Here is a 23,004-nt window from a genome sequence, read left to right as displayed (position 1 = left end):
TATTGTCTACTAGCTGCAAATTCTATTGTCTACTATCTGACAATAATATGAACAAATTTATTTTCTTGACGCAAATTACTTCCATTATTTTCTTGGGCTTGAAATGGTTGTTGAAATGAAGCAATTGCAATTGCAAGTCTGTGGTGACTCTTAATTGGTGATCAACCAACTTTTAGGTAGTTACGAGGTCAAGAAACCTGAACTGCGCTCATACATTGATTATGCTAAAAAATTAATGGCGTGGGTCAGTGACGTGACTATTCAACATGTACCTAAGAAAGAAAACAAGAAGGTTGATGCTTTAGATGCCCTAACTTCATCGTTAACCCTGCCTGATCAAGCGCAAATTACTATCTGTCAAAAATAGGTAGTACTGCTGCCAAATGAGGGTGAAAGTGAAGAAAATGAACTAGAGCATCTTGTCATTATTTCTGAAGCTGAGAAGGAAGAATGGAGACAACCCATTATCGACTACTTGAGCTACGGGATAAAATCTGAGGAGAAAGACTGAAATTCGCTATCGTGCACCTCGCTTCCTTGATTACAAAGATACTCTATATAGAAGATCATTCGAGGGAGTACTTTTGCGATGCTTAGGGGAAGATGAAGCGCTTCAACCATTGCAAGGAGCACATTCTGGGGTATGAGGATCACATCAATTTAGAACAAAGCTCCACTTTCACATAAAAAGGATGGGATATTATTGGCCGACAATGGTAAAAGACAGCTTAGACTACGCCCGAAGATGAAAGACTTGCCAGTTCCATGAAAATTTTATTCATCAGCCTCCTGAAGTGCAACATTCGACTGTTGCATCATGGTCATTTGACGTTTGGGGATTGGATGTTGTTGGACCACTGCCAAAATCCTTAGGTGGGACACTTATACATCTTGGTTGCAACTGACTACTTCTCAAAATTGGTTGAAGTTGTTGCGCTTAAGGAAGTAAAGAAGAAAAATTGTCACCACCCGAAAACTCAACCTATCGTGACGGCGCCTAACACATTACTGGGCAAGTCAATAATACATAACAACTACGCATTTGAATTACAATATGATTTAATAAGCTCAACAGTGAAAAATCTCATAAATAACTGATAAAATAATTGTTTCTCTACTACAACCTTCCCAAAATTGTCACGACCCGAAATTCCCACCTTCGAGACCGTGATGGTGCCTAACTTTTCACTTGCTAGGTAAGCCAAAGTTAGAATAATCTAAACATTTTTAAACAAATCAAACTAAATGGAAGTCAATTACTGAAATAAAGTGTGGAAGACCATAACAACCGAATAATCCAAATACATCCCCGAATCTGGTGTCACGAATGCACGAGCTACTAGAATAATACAAATAAGGGTCTGAAAAAAATTCAAGTTGTTTGAAAGAAAATGCACAACCAAGATAAAGTAGAAGGGGACTTCAAGACTGCGGACGCGGTGCAGTTATACCACAAGTGTCCTCTGGTAGCTGACATCCGAGCAATTTTATGGCACGCCACTGGGATCAGCTCCAAAATCTGCACAAGAAGTGCAGAGTATAGTATAAGTAGAACCGATCCCATGTGCTCTGTAAGTGTCGAGCCTAACTTCGACGAAGTAGTGACGGGGCTATGACAAGACACATACATGAATAACCTGTACAATTATATACATATACGAAGCAATAATGAACACATTAATTAACAACTTACAAATTTGGGAGGGAACATGCAAAGGGGAAATATATAATAATCGCAGCAGGAGAAGTGTCACGTAACATCCAAATAATTCATCAACAATATTAATAGGTAGCTGAAATATAAAAATGGCACGGCACCACCCTTCGTGCTTTTACTCTCATCCTTTTCATGAAATGATGAATAAATAATTTAAATGGCACGGCATCACCCTTCGTGCTTTAACTTTCTTTCTCACTTTATAAATCAATAAATAATAATGTAAAAATAGCACGGCATCACCTTTCGTGTTTTAACACTCTTCCTTACCATGACAATGATAATATAAAATAATATAAATAGCATGGCATCATCCTTCGTGCTTTTATACTCTTCCTTACCATGAAAAATGATAATATAAATTCGAAATAGTATTTTAAATGCGGGGATTTATACTTTCGATCAATTTGATACCAGAATACTAACCTCACCTTCCAAAATATTCAACAATAATTTCATGAATAGATCAAATGAATAATAATAAACTTAAAGAGGAATATTTTAATTAAATAGGCAATTATTCACAAAGAACAAATTCTACCAGCATGCTTTGACTCAATCTCAACGCATAAGTACTCGTCACCTTACATATACGCCATACCCGCACATTTAAATAATGTAGCAAATAAGCAAACAAGTCATATTCCCTTAAGTCAAGGTTAACCACGACACTTACCTCGCTTCGCAACCAAATTCAAGATTCCAATAAACCCTTTCCTCGTGAATTGGTGTCCGAAAGCTTCAAATCTAGTTACAAACAATTCAACATACTCAACACTAATCGTAGGAATTAATTCCATATAAAATTACAAATTTTTCGAATAAAATCCGAAATTCATCTTAAAAATTGATAGTGGGACCCACGTCTCGAGTCTTGGAAAAACTCACGAAATTCGAACACTCATTCCGAGACGAGTCCAACCATACAAAAATTATCAAATTTCGATGTCAAATGGGCCTTCAAATTCTAAAAAAAAATTAAAAAAGTTTTACAAAAATCTGAATTTTCTCCATTTAAATCCAAAATAAATGTTGAATAAAACCATGTATTTATGAAATATAATCACTTTCGAATATAGGACACTTACCCAAGTCGAATTCGTGAAGAAACCCTCGAAGTCGCTCAAGAACCAAGCTCCAAAATCTCAATCGAAATCAAGAAAAATGGTTTTCGACCCCTTAATGTTCTGCCCGGTCTCGCATTTGCGGCCAAAATGTTGTATCTGTGGCCTAGAATTTGTGAGACAAGAGCTGCATTTGCAAAGCAAAGCATCCAAGTGAATTTTGCATCTGCAAGCAGAAATGCAAGAAGGAGCCGCAGAAGCGACGAGGTGCGCATTTGCGGTCGGCTGGCCGCAGAAAGGGGATCGCACTTGAGATCAAAGCTTTGCAGTAGTGAAGCTTCCTTCCCAGCCTCAACATCGCAGAAGCGACATTTCCTTCACAGCAGCGGGCATGCACCTGCGGTCAATAATGCGCAGGTGTGACACACCAGAACCAGACCTGGGCAGCTTGTTCCAAATGATCCGTGGATCGTCCGAAACTCATCCGAGGCACTCGGGACCTCGTCCGAATATTCCAATAAGTCCCGCAATATAATACGGACCTACTCGGGGTCTCAAATCATGCCAAAGAATGTTGAAACTAAAATTCACACCTCGATTCGAACTTAAAGAATTTATGAAATTCAAATTCTAAAACTTGCATTGAAACACGTCAAAAACAGTCCGGAATGACCTAAATTTTTGCATGTAAGTGCCAAACATCATAATAGAGCTATTCCAACTTACGGAATCTCAATCTGAGTCTGATATCAATTAAAGTCAATTTGTGATCAAACTTTGAAATCTTTAAGCTTTCAAACTTCTAGGTTTCAATAAATGGTGATAACTCAAGCTATGGACCTCTAAATTCCGGACATACGCACAAGTCCCAAATCACGATACGAACTATCAGAGTCTGTTTTCTCAAAATATTGATCAAAGTCAACTCAGTTGAGTTTTAAAGCTCTATTTCATATTTTAATCAATTTTTCACATAAAAACTTTCCGGAAAAATTTACAGACTACGCACGCAAGTTGAAGGATAAATGGTTCTATTTGAGGTCTCGGAACACAGATATGAATATTTAAAATTATAGATGACATATTGGATCATCACATTCTCTACCTCTAAAACAAATGTTCGTCCTCAAACGAAATTAGAAAAATACCTGAGCTGGTGAAAAGGCGTGGATATCTACTCCGCATGTCCAACTCGGACTCCCAGGTAGCTTCCTCAATCGGTTGATCCCTCCATTGCACCCGAACTGAAGAATAACTCTTAGACCTCAACTGTTGGAACTGCCAGGCTAGAATAGCTACCGGATCCTCCTTATAAGTCAAATCTTTGTCCAATTGGACTGAGCTAAAATCTAACACATGGGACGGATCACTATGGTATATTCGGAGCATGGATACACGGAACATCGGATGAACTGCTGAAAAACTAGGTGGTAGTGCAAGCCTGTAGGCTACCTCACCCACCCTCTCAAAAATTTCAAAGGGTCCAATATACCTAGGGCTCAACTTGCCCTTCTTTCCGAATCTCATTACACCTTTCATAGGTGAAACCTGGAGCAATACTCTTTCTCCTACCATGAATGCAACATCACGAACTTTATGGTCGATATAATTCTTTTGTCTAGACTGAGTTGTGTGAAGCCGATCCTGAATAATCTTGGCCTTATCCAAGGCATCCTATACCAAATCAGTACCCAACAACCGAGCCTCTCCTGGTTCAAACCGGCCAACTAGCAAACGCCATCGCCTCCCGTATAATGCTTCATACGGAGCCATCTGAATGCTCGACTAGTAGCTGTTATTATAGGCAAACTCCATAAGTGGCAAGAACTGATCCCAAGAACCACTGAAATCTATAACACAGGCGCGGAGCATATCATCCAATATCTGAATAGTGCGCTCGGACTGTCCGTCTGTCTAGGGATGAAATGATGTACTCAACTCAACCCATGTGCCTAACTCATGCTGTACAGCCCTCCAGAAGTGCGAGGTGAAATGCGTACCTCAATCTGAAACAATAGACACGGGCACACCGTGAAGGTGGACAATCTCGCGGATGTAAATCTCAGCTAACCACTCTGAAGAATAGGTAATTGCCACTAGAATGAAATACGCTGACTTGGTCAACCTGTCCACAATGACCCATACTGCGTCAAACTTTCTCTAAGTCCGTGGGAGTCCAACAACAAAATCCATAGTGATACGCTCCCACTTCCACTCATGAATTTCTAACTTCTGAAGCAAACCATCAGGTCGTTAATGCTCGTACTTAACTTGCTGACAATTCAGACACTGAGCTACATATGCAATTATATCCTTTTTCATTCTCCTATGCCAATAATGTTACCGTAAATCTTGATACATTTTGGAGGTACCCGAATGAGTAGAATACTGGGAATTGTGGGCCTCTTCAAGAATTAATTCACGAAGCACATCCACATTAGGAACACAAATACGGCCCTGCATCCGCAGAACTCCATCAGCTCCCACAGCAACATGCTTGGCACCATCGTGCCGCAACGTATCCTTGAGGACAAGCAAATAAGGATCATCATATTGTCCCTCTCTGATACGCTCATAGAAAGAAGACCGAGCGACTGTACAAGCTAGAACCCGACTGGGCTCTGAAACATCTAGCCTCATGAACTGATTGGCCAAAGTTTGAACATCTATAGCTAGCGGCCTTTCACCAGCTGGAATATACGTAAGGTTGCCCATACTCACAGCCTTTCTACTCAAAGCATCGACCACCATATTGGTCTTTCCAGGGTGATATAAAATGCTGATATGATAGTCTTTCAAGAGCTCCAACCATCTTCTCTGCCTCAAATTGAGATCTTTTTGTTTGAATAGATCTTTCGATATATTTGCGCTTGGGCAGGATCCGCCCCTCCGAAGTCTGACATACCAACGATGAGCGCAGACACAGTGATTGATATACACGTGCTTTGATGAGGGACATTGATGTCAGGAACTCGTACAGTGCTGAGTAATTGTGTGTGATGACTGAGGGTTTGAGATAAACAGATTGAGTACTCTGAAAGTATGAGTACCTGGTATTATCATTGTGATGCATTACATTTGGCATGCATATTTGACATGTAGGCATAGAGATATAACATTCCTCATCCTAGCTGTATTTGACATACTTTATGGGTGTTGGACTTAAATTGTTGATTTGAAAGCATGCCTAAATCTATGTACTGTGAACGAGCTGAATATGAAAATTTCTCTGAGTTATTGCTTCCATTCTCTTTGTTATATATGTGTGGTCATTATTCTGATTTCCGACTATATCCTTCTCACTACTCTAAACACAACATCTTTAATATTGTGATGACCCAATATGTCATTTTTAATTTCTATAACGGTGTAAAAATGTATAAACACCTCTAATATATCAGCGAGAAATTTAAAAATATCCAGATTTACAAGTGGTCATTCAAAAATAGACACAGTTTCAAAAGTAATCGAAATTTAGCCACTTTTCATGTAAAGATAAATCTGAACGAAAATAATGTTCAAAATCCAGAAAATACTTCATTATAATATATTGGAATTCCAGTATAATATACTGGAGTTCCAGTATATTATATTGGAGTTCCAGTATAATATACTGAAAAATACTCCGGTATAATATACTGGAACTCCAATATATTATACTGGAGTTCCAGCATAAGTATACTGGAGTTCCAGCATAAGTATACTGGAAGTCCAGTATATTATACTGGTCCAGCATAATATGCTGGAAGTTCATACACAGGTGTTCCAATCTCCAGTATATTATGCTAGAACTTTCCAGCATAATATGTTGAAAGTTCATACACAAGTGCACCGATCTCCGATATATTATGCTGGAACTTTCCGTGTTACAGCAAAATAGTGGCTATTTTTTAATGACTTTGCAAATGCTGGCTATTTTTGAATGATCACTCCAAAAACTAGCTAACCCGTGTTATTTTTACTATATATCATTATAAACTTTTATAGAAAGTATTTAATATTATATAATGCTGTAAACTGGGTGTATGAACACTGTTGCAAAAGAAATATCAGCTAAGCTATACGGCTTGAAACTTAAAAAAGTTCCTAAAAACAAGAGTTATGTTTTTAGGTGTAATATGTTATGTTGGGTTGTATTTTTGTGTAAGTATCCCTAAAAAAATTCTTTATTGATAACCGATAAAGTGGTCAAAACAAGAGTAGAAGTACATCATGTCAAACATTTTTACCATGTCTCTAATAATAAACATTTGCATTAGCAAAATGATTATTCAAGAACCACTGGCCAAAGCTATGGCAAATTGTTTTCTTTTAATTTACTTTTCACTTATTACATTAAAAATATTATTTGAAGAAATGGTGGGATCAAAATCCACCACCACCACCATGTCCGAAACCAAAACCAAAACCACGACCACCATTTTGACCACCACCTCCGCCGCCACCACCACCTCCGCCGCCACCTCCGCCACGACCATGGGCACCTGATCCATGACCCTCGCCATATCCAAAGCCACCGCCATATCCACCATTACTACCTCCTCCACCTCCACCGCCACCGCCACCGCCGCCACCACCACCGCCAACAAGACCTCCTAGAATTTGGTCAAACCCTCCGTTTAAGTCAAAATTGGGTAAAAATGAATCCCCGAGAAGCTTTCTTGCAGAGGAAGTTTGAACGAGAACGCCCAAAACAACAAGAAGCATTAACTTGCATGTCATATTTGTTAGCACTGCAGAGAAAATAACATATCCTGTTGTTTTATAAAATGAGGTATTAAACCACAATAAACAACATCAAGTAGAGGCAAAGTCAGAGCCAAGGGAGTTCGAACCCAAGACCTCTCTCATAATACTTGAAGCTACCAACCACCAGACTAGTGAATTGTTTTGCTGCAAGTGATGTCACTTTTAATAGTTTTATCTTGTATTTCTATTTTACTTATTATTTTTATATATATAAATAGTAAAAATTTCGACGAAGCGGTGTCTTGTGACACCGCTTGCCACCATGTAAATCCGTCCCTGCATACACATGGGTTCGCCTCTGAGTAGAGGCGAAGCTAGAGCGAGTTTCATAGGTTCAGCTGAACTAGAGACGAATCTAGAATTTAAACATGATTGGTTCTACTATTTAAGGTTCTGCACTTTTGAAATTATGAGTTCAAATTTAATACCTGTTAAAATTTTAATAGTTTTTCACGTAAATATTTAGGAAAAATGACATTGTATAGCCGCTCTCAAAATAATAGCCGGAAAAATATATTTTTTTTTGTATATATATACATTTTGTATGTTATATACAAAAATTATACATATTTTATATACTTTTTCGGCTACCGAATGCAAATAGTTTTTAACGCTGAATAAAAGTGATAATACCCCATATATTTATCCTCGATACATTCAGTTGAACCCATAGGAAAAAGCTTAGTTCTCCCTTGAACTGCTTTCGACTTGATCTATAAGTACATATGCAAAAAAACAATCTACGCTTGTACATGCATATATATATTTTTAGACTCATTATGAACCCACTGACTCTACCTATAACACATCAACATAAAAAGGAAGAGGAATATCTTACTTTGCTTTCTTGGTCTTTGTTTTGTGAGGCTGAATACTGAAGTAGCCATGAAAGAACTAAAGTACTATTGTAAGATTTGAGGTGATATGAAAAAATATGCTTAGGAAAAGGGTTAAATACTATAGGTAATGGCATGGTGTCAATGACAAATTAATGGAAGTATAATTAATGAAGAAAAGTAGAGTTACTAAAGGAAATTATATCTTGCGTTTCGTGTTATTAATTGAAAGTGGAAAACGTTATTTACCTCACTCTGTCTTTTATTAGGAACATGGAAATTAAATATTAAAATACAATGAAATTATTCGACATTTGAATAATCAATTTAATTAACCAAATTTAAGCAATACTGTAACTTTTATCATGATGTGTAGATTCTGAACTTTTACCTAGTAAATGGGTGCGTCAAGGGATTAGCTAATCCAAAAGCTGTTGGTGACAAGGAAAATTGATAAAGATTTAACGAATGGGTATTTTACATGTAACTGATTTAACTTCTATCCATTAACAATTTAATGAAAATTTCATATTAATTGCCTCACGGAGATTCTTGGAGCAACGGTAAAGTTATATCCATATGACCTGAAGGTCACGGCTCAAGATGTGGAAGGCGCCACTAATACTTGCACTAAGATAAGCTATCCACATCATACCCTTTGGGCTGCAATCCTTCCCCGGACCTTGCAATGCTATGCCCTTATTATACTGTCAGTGTGACTTAACATGCTATAGAAAGTTACTTAACTTTTATGTTACTAGTTCCAGTTATTATGAATAATTTCCAAAATTACATTTTAAATTATATGACATTTATAGGATCAGTGTATAAAAGTTAAAAACTTTAAACTCTATATAACTTCCTCATATAGGAAAAGACTAGAATTATAGTCTAAGAAATCTTTTGTTTTCTACATTCTCTTTCTTATTTTTCCCTTGCTTTTCTAGCGGCGATACAAACATACATATTTAAGTAATTATCGTTCTATAAAACCATGATGAAAACATGTTTTTTCTTCTAGACGAATAAAAATATTAGGATTTTTTTTTACGCGGTTGATTTCTAAGATCATTCCGGTCCGATCGAGAGAAGCAAACATGTAATATCAGGAGTTCAAATACATTCAATCTGTAAACTTAGAATGGAAGTTGGACGTATTAACACATTGAAATTAATTTACATAAGCATCATCTCTTTTCTTCAGTTGAAACTATAAACATCACAACTACAAACAAAGGGCAAAAGTCGACTACAAAGTTACGTATACAGATTGCTTGGGCAGAAGAGGTAATTCTTCAAACCAATAAAAATAGTAAAAAATATATAAGGGAAATAAACAGAGGAACCATTTTCCACTACTCTCCTCTTGGGAATATTCATTAACTTATCACACACACAGAAGGCACATCAGTGTTAAGGTTCCAGCTTCAGTGAAACCACTCTACATTGCCTGTTACGCTTGGCCGTCTTCGTAAAGACTACAGAGAAACAAGATGGGGCCCACCACGGTTGCCGGACTCTTTGCTCCCCCTTTAAGCAAGCCACTGATGACATGAATTTAATCAATAAAGATAAAAGGAGCCATATATAATATAGTGGCAAATAGTGAAAAGATAGCACTATATAAGTAACAAACAACATCTAACTAAACTCGATGAAATTGCTCGATAGACAGACAAAGAAAGCTGTCAAACTTCATATCAAGGAAACTGGGAAAATAAGAGATAAGGTTTCTTTTGCGAGCCAAAGAGAGGGAGGGATATAGGAACCTTTTATCCGCCTCAGCTCCTTACACAACGTTATGAAGTCTCCCCATTTCATGTGGCACCTTCTTATAAACCGGAGAATCTGTTCGGTCGTGAACATGGACATCCCCTCCAAATACTCTCCATTAACACCATTTTCTTTGAAAATTTGACGATAGCTGCCAAGATTTATTTCTTCTAACCATAAACCAACATCCTGGGAAAACAAGAGAGGCAACATAATGTCAGTCATTGAATAAAATGCATTCCCTCTTGAACATAGCACAGTCCTCAACCATGTATTTTTTTCTCCTTCGATTAAACAACACCTAAAACAAATGGACAGAGTTCAGAGCGCACAGGATCTATATTGCGGTGGACTCTTCAAAATCCATGCCGCACCTATGTCGACACGACATGGGTGCGGGTGTGGGTGTGGGTGTGGGTGTGCAATTCATACCGGATTTGGTCAACTTACGTTGGGTACTTTGACTACATTCTATGACCGAAAAGTTTAGATTGATTGGGTATTTGGTTTGATTTTTGGGTTGATGTCATATATATAGTTATATAAATTATGAGAATGCTTTTCTATTACGCGAGATATCTTATGAATAAAATACTAGGTGTTTATAAAGACTAAAGTATTATTAGTTTTGGTTCAATAACTTTAGCTAATCGAAGTATATACTTTATATGTCGTAATATATCTCAGGCACCCATTTTGTTAAAGTGAACAAGCATGCCAACTTATCGTAGAACGCAACTTGACAGAAGAAGGGAACTCTTCGCACGCAGATTGTCTAACACTACTAAAGAAACTTTTTTCACATAATAATTACACGAGCTCAAAGCATTCAAAGTATTATCCATTCACTATTTCAGTAGGGTTTTGAAGAATATAGAAAACAGATGATCTCATAGATCAGTCACTCCGCTCCTCAAATTGGGCATTGCCCTGTCAGTCTATGGATTTGACAGTAGCCTGCAAAACGTATCTTAATACGACTATACCATTAACCCTCAGGGGTTGGCCTGGTGGCAATTGACTTGAGCCTTGGGGTTTTCTCCCTCTCAAGGTCTCAAGTTCGAAACCCACTGGGTGCAAACAATTTCTGAGGGCCATCGGACTGGGTAAAACCTGAATTAACCGTGGTGCACTTGCGGGAAACTCCTTGCCGAGGGCCTGTACACCCCAGGGAATAGTCGGGGCTCGAAGAGACTCGGACACCCGGTGCAAATAAAAAAAAAATACGACTATACCATTTTTTGGGTGTTCATTTTCTATCTCGAAGGTCACGCAGCAAGAATTGCTACATATCAGTGTATAGTTAAGCATTCCATAGTGATGAAATTCGGAAAGTGAACTGCCATGTAGCAAGGGATGAACACATAAGCATTTTGTAATAGATGTAGCTTCGGGAGTTGGGTTAACCAGTGGCCAATACAGGACAACATTAGCTTGATTATTTTGGATTTACGTGTAAAGTTGTAAATCCAACCTGTCACATAATCGTCTCGACCTCATTCAAAGGGAGTAAGGCAAATTTTCAATTTTACACAAGAGGTAGAAAATTGTTTGCTTCCAATTCATCTACTCTTAGCACTAAAAACTGAGAGAGTGGACTAGACATTGTAAAGCATCGGTGAAATATCAAGCTAAAATGACATTCATATCACTCCAACTTAATCAGTCAATACAACATAAAGATAAATTTTTATGCAAAGCAGTAGTAGGACAAGAATGGCATAGGCTCTGTCCTGGCTCTACTGCACATGTGATTACTTGCTGATGAGATAACTTCTCAAATCTTGAAAGATGGCATTTTTCAAGAATTCAAGAATAGGTATAAATAGTAGTTACATGCTTTCCACCTTACGACTTACACCTCTCACTATAGCTCATGGATGACCAAGTACTACCAAAGATAGCAACTGACCAAGCATTATACAGTTGTTCAGAAGAGACGTAAAGTCATCTAAAAGGAGTTAAACACTCTTATAGGTGGAGTCAACGAAATAAGGACAATTTATGACACCATTTGCAAAGACAAGAAGCCTGTCGATCAGCTCTTCATTGGAAAAAATGAAACAAAAGAAGAGTGCAAAAAAGGAGTTCTAAGCTTGTGCCTGTACACTTGCTTAAGCCTCCCAGTTTCTCCTCCTCTCCCCCCAAACTCTGGAAAAAAAACTCATTTCCTGTATTAGTTAGCCTCTTGAAAGAATACCTTGTTTAATGCATTAGTTAGTCTCTCCAATGTGGCCCTCTTCAGTCGAACCCAGGTAAGTGTGCTTTTTCATTTTCTCCATCATAACAACGAATATTTTTTTCTTCCCTCTATCAAAACTAGTTGATCAATACTAAGTTTCTTAATCTTGTTAATAAAAATTGTGTCACAAACATTCGAGTTGGTAACTGATGTGAGGAGCCCTTAACAGAAGTCCTCAAACTCCACCAAGAAAAACCATTTTATATATGGTGGCCAAAGGTACATAACAAAAAGCTGAACAGAAATATGTAGCATGTCGAATACTCACCACCACGCTGCAGATAACCTAACTAAAAAAAATTTCAAAATAAAGATGGAACATGCCAGTTACCTACAGTCAGTTATAAGGTCGTGCAAAGATGCCCAGAATGAAATTAACTCAAACCTCCCACACCTCAGAGATTCAAAGAATTCACAGCGAAATCGCACAGAGTCTGTGAATTTTTTTTCTTCTTTTTTCTAAGAAGATGAATTCCAACGAATGGGACTTGCCAATCGCCCACAGTCGGGTACATGATCTTGTGAGGGCTAGATCTAAACCTATGAACTTTGCTAACCATTGGTAATTCCTATTTACACCGCTTAACAACGTAAGCGCACCGATGGTCTTCCCTAGTTCAAAAGTAGAGGAACGTATGACGATTTTAGCCCCTACCCAAATCTATAACAATCTGTCCGAAACATCAACTATGTTCTGCTGTGCCACTAGTTTTCTCTCTCCTTGCTTTTCCTTTTCACTTATTTCTTTGTACTGTTCTCATTATACCCTTTGTTAATCTTCTCATATCTTCCTATTGATCTTAGTATCACTACTGTAATTAAGTTCATGAAAGACTGACTAAAGCACTCTTCAAATAATCACACTCTTGAGCTCCTCATTTTCGATCTAATCCCTCACCTAGTGACCTAGAGTATAATCCTTATAAATTCCATCCATTGTTCTGGGCAACTTTTTAAATTTTTCTTTTGATAGCTAAGAAATTCCCCCGGGCCAGTAGCGCATGTTTCGGAACTTGGTGGATAATGGGTCTGTCTATCTATCTTTCTCCACTTAAATACTAGATTTTTGTCTTCTGCAAGGTTCGAACCCCTGACATGCGCCTCACCTACATACCACATGTTGCTCTCTTACCACTGGACCAAAGCACTGGGGGTTGTTCTGGGCAACTTTTACCTGCAGGGTTTCTAGTCCCTATAGCCATAGCCATTGAAAAGAAGCTTCAAACACTATACAGACATATGCCCCACCTCAAAACTCCAACACCAGAGACAGGTGATTAAAAAGCACTTTTTTTAACCACCCACACCCACAAAATTCATATAATCAAGAAAATTATCATACTACCTACTGCATCCAAGGGTGCGGCCTAGTGGTCAATGAATAGGAGAACTATGTATTTCTTCTCATCTTGGTAAGCCTTGGAAGGCAGAGCTAGCCGGTACTTGTACCTGTGTAGTTGTGCTGGTGCGAGGCAGTAGGTACCCATGGAATAGTCGAGATAGCCATAAAAGAAATTAACATACTACCCAACTCCTAGCAATATCCAAAACACAATGGAATATCAAGAGAAAAAAACAATCTAACATCAGAAATGAGAAAACCCCAATTACAAAAATAACCAATATAAAAGCACCACCATATACTGTAATCAATTAACAGTAAACTCACAAGATCTACTAGTACTACTAATGTAATTACAATCAATTTAAAGACAATAAAAACGTCAACTGGAAAGAAGAAAAACAAAACAAGTACCTCAACTGTCCAAATGAAGAAATCAAGTGGTTCAGGTGCCTTTTCTTTGCTTATCATCTCTCAATATCAGTACAATTTTAATTGAATTTCCCTAAACAGAAAATATATATATAGTAGATCATAAAATATATTATAATTCAAACCCCAATAATAGCAACAAAACAATTAGCTACCTGTAATTACTGTGTTGATTAGGGTTTTGAATTGCTACATTTAGGGTGAGTTTGTACTGAGGAGAAAGAGAGAATTTTCAGTCGCTTTTTACTTTAGTTTAGTACTTTAATAAGTCTACCGCAACAAGCTTTCTTTTTTCATAACTATGTGGGGCCGACATGGACCCCACTTGTTGATATTAGTTAGTTGCTGAATTATATGTTTGTGTCGTTCGCTTATGCTTCCACGCGACTTTTCTGTGAGAATTTAGCACGTGTGTATTCTTAAATAGCAAATCAGTATAGTGTGCTTTATATTCCCTTTATAATTTTAAAATTAAAAAAATAATCTTTTTAGATTTTTTATACGTAAAAAAACATAGATGTTTTCTGTAAAAATAAATCTCTCATATATAAAAAAAAAAGTAGGATCATAAAATTAAAAATAAACTTGTAAAGAGCCACAAAATCAATCGATATTTTACTTTGTTGGGTTGTAAGGTCCCAAGATACTCTTAACATGATATGATATTGTTTGCTTTGAACCAAACTCGTACGATTTTTCTGAGATTCAATGTAGGTGTCTGCTAGCTTCTTTTTGTGTGCGCGTCCCCAAGCTCGCAAGGGTAAGCAAGCACCATCACTCAAACATCGAAATACTCGTCCCTTGTCCTGCCGAACTTGTATTATAATACAAGTTGTTGGGCTAAAACAGTCCAAAAATACTCTTTACATATTGAGATATTTTTTTCCAAAAGGTCTTATACAATTAAGAAATTCATAGGCTCTCAATATTTTCAGTTTTATTCGCACATCTAATATACTTGAATCTAAGTTGCTGAAAATGCAATGAACTGAACACAAATCATTCTTGGCAATTATGCCTAGAAATTTTGCTAGGATAATTGCAAAGTTATCAATATCCAACAAGTATTAAAATAATTAGACAAGTATCAGTATCCCATACTAAAAGATCACAAAGATACGTACTATGAACTTAGACAATTATGCAGTAATATCCCAACAAAATAATTTTCTATAATTAAGTAGGATGAGAAAGGTCAAAAAATAAAAGACGAGAGCATCAAATCATCTCATACAACTGATCTGAATTATTTTTAAATATATTAAGGATAAAGTTTCATTTCAATAATAGAAGAAAACCACATCACATCCACAAGTTTTTTATTTATATATTATGTACATAAATATACTGTGGTGTGATATTTTATGAATTAAAAGGATAGTTGGGGATTAATATTTTTCTTCCCAAAATATTACACCAACTTAATTGGTGTTCATAGTCATACTCATACACCTTGCATCTATTTGATGTATCATCACATGGTCATTATGTAACTCTTCGAACAGGGGCGGACCTACGTTGGGGGAGGGGATTTACCGGAACCTGTTAGCCTCGACAAAAACTGTATATAAATTTCATATATATATTTATATATACAGTGAGGATCCCTTAAATATTTTACGCGGCCTCTTAAAAGAACAAAAATTGGACAAAGACGTTGGTTTGTAGGAGTGCTTAAGTACCTACACTCTCTTGATGACTCAGGTTCAAATCTGGGCTCCTACAACTTATATTTTTTTATTTTATTTTTAAAGTGGTGCCCCCATGACGAGGCCAATGTGTATAAGATTTTCCTGCTCGTACTTTGTCAAATTCTAGTATAGTTTATGATATCGTCCCACAGAGATTGGAACATCTATGCTACAGACTTTTAATATTTCAACTACTATTTGAGAGAATCAGATTGATGAAAAGTTTGTGAAATTAAAACTTATTAAATACTTAACAAAATTAAACAACTTTCGAAAGATTTGTGATTTAAAAGAGTTGGGAATCGTTGAATTCACTTGATAATATATTATAATAAAATCTCACTTTCTATATGTATTTCTCTAAAGGATAATTGCTTATTGCTAATACAATTATATCTTATCTCACCAAGAATTAATCAACTAATAACACTCCGTGAGGTTATGTAATTAATTGAGTTAAAACTGGTGACGGTTAAATCGAAATATCTTCTGGTCTGAATTGTGCTAAAGATAGTAAAAACTTCGTGAGAATATTTTTACTAAATCAATACTCCTGCGACTATAATTCCTCCGTGAGAATTAAAATTGAGGTAAGCAAGATTACAGACTTTTAATAATAGCTTACTAATAATTACTCTCACTTCACTATTTTATTCAACAGTTACTATATATTAATTTTGCTCCGTGAGAATTACAAAATTAATATAAGAGTAACTTAAAGATAAAATATATAGAAGTGCTAACAATAATTAGTTAAAAACTATTATTATAGCACAATATAAAATATAAATAGAAAGTTCCAAACCAAGAATGTATTAAAACTGAGATAGTATTATAATATATATATATATATATATCAATATATATATATATATATATCAAGCTTCATCAACTATCCCAACAAAAAAACATTACTCCATTATGAAGTAAGAAAGAACCTAGTTTAGAAATATGAAGAATTGGTACAAAGATATTATTTTTCACAAAAGGATAACTACTAGGACTTAGGAATATTAAAGACAAAATAGAGACCAAGAATAGTTCTTCTCTGCTCAAGACTCAATGTCTTCTCTTCAAAATTCACACTCTATTTATAGAGTTTTCTTGCCTAAGGTTCTCCATAGTTGCAACTATGGAATAATTGCAACTATGAAAATTGTAGGTGCAACTATAACTTTGCCAAATGAGTTTCATTCTGCAGAGGAAGAACCATAGTTTCAACTATACTTTGCTAGTTGCAACTATGTAATTTGCTTTATGAATTCCAATTGCCATTGCCGCAACTATGGTGTTATTTTTGCTTCTTCATTCCCGGTTGACTACTCAATTCTCACTCTTTTTTGCTTCTTTTCTTTACTTTTCATACGCTCTTCCTCTTGCAAAGTATGTTAGAAAATATGGGAGAACATGGTATATTTATTCATGTTTTATTTAAAATCTTTAATATTTAACATATAAAAATATATGAATAAATTATACCCATCAAATTCCCCCACACTTGAATCTTTGCTTGTCCTCGAGGAAAAGCGTTTCTACTAATAATTGTTTTTTTTTTGGTAACATTTTCTTCAAAATGTTGGTCTTTGTAGGATAGAAAATTTATTCAAAATAACTTCCTTCATCATGCCAAATGATTAATCTTTTAAGCTTCACCAATTCTTTTACCTTGCTTCTGATTTTACTTTTGAAAAAACAAAATTTGCATTCTTTCCTCTTGAATCTTTCGGAATTGATAACTTTATGATCACAAGGCTTGAATATCACAATTGTTCATCCATAGTCTTGCTCTTCATGTTAATCTCCACTAATGTAGATTCAACACTGATTTTTGAAATCTATTTAGGACTTTGTTTTGGCTTATAATGTCAAGCTTCAGGCTGGTAGGATAAAGATATTTTTGTAGTGACTTTTCTTCTTCCAGCTTGGAGCAAAAGTTCCTTGATACTAATTATTCCATCTTTTTTTTCCCCAGTATTTTTGCATTTTCTTTTTTTTTCTTTTTGCTTTATTTTTATAAAGAGATATAAGAATATACACACACTTATATATTATATCTCTCTCTTTTTCCTTTTCTTTTTCTTTTTCTTTGTTCTTTTCTGTTTCATGCCTTGCACGGTCTTTCTTCTCTTTTTCTAACAAACATTACTTATCATGGCTAGAAGAAGTAATAATTGTAGTAGTAATATACATCTCTTTTTTTTTCCTTCTTTTTGGGAGTTATAGACCAGGGTGTTTTTTAAAACAAAAATAGGATAATGGCTCAAAGATAGGTTCTAAGAGGTAAAAGCTTTATTTTTTTTCTTGGAGAGAATAAACTAAAAGAGGCTAAAAGGTGTATCAAAGAAAGCCTAGTTTCATCTTTCAAGAATCAGTGTCATCCATTATTTCGCCTCAAAGAACATTTAGAGCAAGTTCTAGAAAAATTATTGAGTATACCTTCTTGTGATAATAACTTTTCTCAATTCCTTTGATCTCGCGAGTTGGAGACGCTAGTTTTTGCCTTCATAAATTAAAGTCATGGACATGGAATTGATATGATAATGAAAAAAGACTTAATATTTGTGCACAATAGAAAAAATTTATTTTACTAATTAAAAACCTACAACGACACAATCATTTAAGAAGAAGAAAAAATTATTATAACATTATACAATATATATATATATATATATAGAGAGAGAGAGAGAGAGAGAAATACATAAAGTACTAAAGAAATTTTGAAAAAATAAATTAAAAATCTTTTTAGCTTTCAAATTTACAGTCACAGAAGAAAGCTTGAAAGAAACTGTGACCACACATATTCTATGTGTAATAGACTGGATTAATTTAACACCTTAACAGTCATAGGGTCCGGGATTTGATATAAACCAGAAAATTTACTTGAGCCAATAATTAATTTACACAATTAGATGGTTAACCCAACCAGTAACTTAGACATACCGACCACCATGGAATTACTCCTATATAGATGGCTTTGTTTTTGTAGAGGCCTTCATGGGATGTCCTAGTTGTACAATAATCTGGATATTAACCAGATCAATTGGTTAAGCATTTATTTATGCAAATTATATTGGGCTTATGAGGCTCCATTGCTTTACCCTCAATGGCTACGGGTAAGGAAATTGTAGTTCTAAGTTTAATGTCGTCAGCTCGACTTATTAACAGCGCAATGTATTAGGCTATCAAGGTTACCGATGGTTGTTGCTCAAAATGTCGTGCAAAATATAACTTTAACCTGTGACCATTTACCTTAAATTTGTCTCTTCCATTGATCTGTTGAATTTCAATTGCCATATTTTTGTCGGATCAAATTGTCATGCCATATTTTTGTTTTTTCTTTGAATATTTTGGCATTTTCATAAGCTTCCAACCTTATTTCTTCCAATTCATTAACCTGAAAAAATCTCTTTTTACCAGCAGAGGTTAATTCAAAGTTTAATACTTTCAGTGCCCAAAAAGCTTTGTGTTCTAACTCAATTGGCAAATGGCAAGCCTTTCCAAATACTAATTTATATGGGGATGTTCCAATTGGCGTTTTGAACGTCGTTCGGTATGCCCATAATGCATCATCTAATTTTAAAGACCAGTCTTTTCTTGAAATTCCAACCGTCTTTTCAAGAATTCTTTTTAGCTCACGGTTTGAAACTTCAACTTGCTCATGTGTTTGAGCATGATATGGTGTTTCAATTTTATGAGTCACTCCATATTTCGATAGCAAAGCAGAAAATTGTCTATTCATGAAATGAGTTCCTTGATCACTAATGATGACTCGAGGTGTGCCAAATCTAGTAAAAATATTTTTTCTAAGAAAACTACACACTGTATGAGCATCATTTTTCCTTGTGGGGATGGCTTCAACCCATCTTGATACATAATCCGCAGCCACAGGGATATATTCAAATGAATGATAAGAAGGAAACGGACCCATGAAATCTATTCCCCAAACATCAAATATTTCACATACCTGTATTGATTGTAATGGCATCTCATCTCTCTTAGTGATATTACCTATTTTCTGACACCTGTCACATTGTGCAACATATGCTCGAGCATCTTTGAAGAGTGTTGGCCAGAAAAATCCGGCCTCCAATACTTTAAATGCCATACGGTTTGCAGCATAATGACCTCCAATTTCTCCATCATGACAGTGTTACAAAATTTTGGTCATCTCCTCTTCAGGTACACACCTCCTAATGATATTATCTGCACAAATTTTGAACAAGTAAGGTTCATTCCACAAATAATACTTAGCATCAGAAATAAGTTTTTTTCTCTGCTGGTAAGAGAGATCTTGGGGTGTCCATCTTCCAACGAAGTAGTTAGCAATATCTGCGAACCAGGGTGGTTGAGTCACAATAGAGTCAACTGAAAAAATGTGTTCATCAGAAAATTCTTCTTTTATCTCGCTGAACTCAAGGGGGGGGGGGGTCTTCTAGTCTAGACAAATGGCCAACTACTTGATTCTCTGTTCCTTTTTTATCTTTTATCTCAAGGTCAAATTCTTGCATAAATAAAATCCATCTTAACAATCTAGGTCGAACATCTTTTTTGGCTAAGAGGTATTTTAAAGCTGCATGGTCAGTAAAAACAGTCACCTTTGTTCCTATCAAATAAGAACAAAATTTATCAAATGCAAATACTACCGCCAGTAACTCTTTTTCTGTTGTGGCATAATTCAATTGAGCCTCATTTAGTGTTTTACTGGCATAGTAAATGGGACGAAAAATCTTATCCTTTCTTTGGCCTAAAACAGCTCCAACACTCGTATCACTAGCATCACACATAACCTCAAAAGGTTGACTCCAATCAGGGGACACAACTACGGGGGCAGTTAATAATTTCTCCTTAAGGGTATTAAAAGCTATCATACAATCACCTGAAAAATCAAACTTAATATCTTTCGTCAAGAGGTTAGTCAGAGGTTTTGAAATCTTTGAAAAATCCTTTATGAACCGTCTGTAAAAACATGCATGACCTAGAAAGCTTCTAATGACTTTAACAGTTGTGGGAGGGGGTAATCCTGCTATAAGATTAATTTTAGCCTTATCAACTTCTATCCCATTAGCAGTGATTTTATGTCCTAAAATAATTCTCTCTGTAACCATAAAATGACATTTTTCCCAATTCAGAATCAAGTTTGTCTCTTCACATCTCTTAAGAACTAAAGTCAAGTGGTAAAGACAATCTTCAAATGTTTTGCCAAAGAGTGTGAAATCATCCATAAAAATTTCAAGAAATTTTTCAGTCATGTCAGAAAAAATTGCTGACATGCAACGCTGAAATGTAGCAAGGGCGTTGGACAAACCAAATGGCATTCTCCTGTATGCATATGTTCCATGAGAACATGTGAAAGTTGTCTTATCATGATCTTCATATGCAATTGGTATTTGGTTATATCCTGTGTAAGCACGTGATTTTTGCCCTATGAAATAATTACTCCTAAAAATTGAAAATAAAACGATTTTCCTTGGTGTGCAATTTTGAAAATGTTTATGACATTTTTTGATAATTATTTGTATTTGTCCATGCATGTTTATTTGTTAAATTAATAAAAAATACAAAAATATGTCGCATTTTAATTTAGGATTTAATTCTATAATTATAAATAATTAAGTTTGTTTTACAAGAATGAAAATTACAAAAATATGCATCGTTTGCATTTTTAGCATTCAATGTCAGATTGTGCAATTTTGTTTTAATAAGTGTTTAATTATGTATGATATTTGTCGCTAGGAATTAATTAGTATTTTTTATAAGTTAATTTGGTTTATAATTTAATTTAGAATGTTAGTTTTATTAATTAGAAGGTAAAAGAAAATAGAGCAAAAAATATAAAGAAAATCGGAATTGGGCCTCTTCTTCAAATTCAAACCACAGGCCCCAAAAAATACCCAACCTTCCCATGACCAGGTCCATTTCAACACGGGTCGACCCGGTCCGCCCCATAACCCCAAATGACCTAACCCCTCCTAATCTTCATTTCATTTCCTAACCCTAAAACTAAACCCATCCGCCCCCCCCCCCTCTCTTTCTCTCCATCTTCTCCAAGCTTCCAAGCTCACAACCATGGCTGCCTTTTCTCCTTCACCATCTCCAAAATTCCAGAACACACACATACCCTCCCTCATCACCATAACTGACCAGAAAACACACACACACTGAAACCCAACTGAAAACGTTCAAAAATCGCCCAGAAGTTCTGTCCGGGGTGAGGTCCGTTCGAGTTCGTCGTTGGTCAGTCGTTGTTCGTGGTTCCGGTCTGGTTTGAGCTCCCATGGCTGCATTCTTCGTCGAGCTCCATGTTTGACGCCGCCATGAACGACCACTTCCATCTTCGAGCTCCAGCCATGGACGTGGGGTTTGCTTCATCTTCTCCACCAACGAACCTTCCCACCTCGTTTCTACTGCTTCTTCTACGTCCAAACAGACCCCGTCGCTGCTGCCTCATCTTCTTCGTCTCCGTCGAGCAGCTGCTTCAAAACCAAGCTGCTTCCGCTGCTCATGTTGCATCCAGCCAAGACGTCGAGCAGCTGCTTCCGCTGCTCCTACTGCATCCAGCCAAGACGTCGAGCAGCTGCTTCAAAACCAAACCCCATCGCTGCTGCTTCACTTTTTGTTTTCGTCGCCTTCAGTCCAAAACCAAAATGAGACCTTACGATTTCGTTTGTTCGAGTTTTGGTCGGGGTCGTCGAAACAGTTCATACGAAGTCGAGGTCCGGATTGTTAAAGGTTTTAATGTTCGTCTCATCTTCCTTTCTCATTTTATGATCTGTATGTGAGTAAGATAAGAGCCGCTAAAATCTGTTTAAATATTATGGGTTAAGGAGTTTGAATCGTTCTTGGATTGAATCTTGGTTGTAAGAAATTCGTTGAATTCTGTTTAGTCGAATTTAAGTTTGATTGGTTTGTCATTCGTGGTTATTAGTTGTAGAATGTATAGTATCTTTGTTAATATTGAGTGTGAGCACGTGATTTTTGCTTTTACGCGACAATCACTCCAAAAGAAACAAAATAATAGCAATTGGTCTTGCTGTACATTTGCTGGATTTTTACGTGGCATTTTTTGTTGGTTATTTGTGATTTTGCCCATGTTTGTTTTATTCAAAAATATATAAATATATATGTGTATATGTCGTGTGAACCGTAGTCTGTTTATTA

This window comes from Nicotiana sylvestris, chromosome 6 (genome assembly GCF_000393655.2).
Source record: "Nicotiana sylvestris chromosome 6, ASM39365v2, whole genome shotgun sequence".
Taxonomy (NCBI): domain Eukaryota; kingdom Viridiplantae; phylum Streptophyta; class Magnoliopsida; order Solanales; family Solanaceae; genus Nicotiana; species Nicotiana sylvestris.
Note: the sequence above shows the minus strand (reverse complement) of the source record.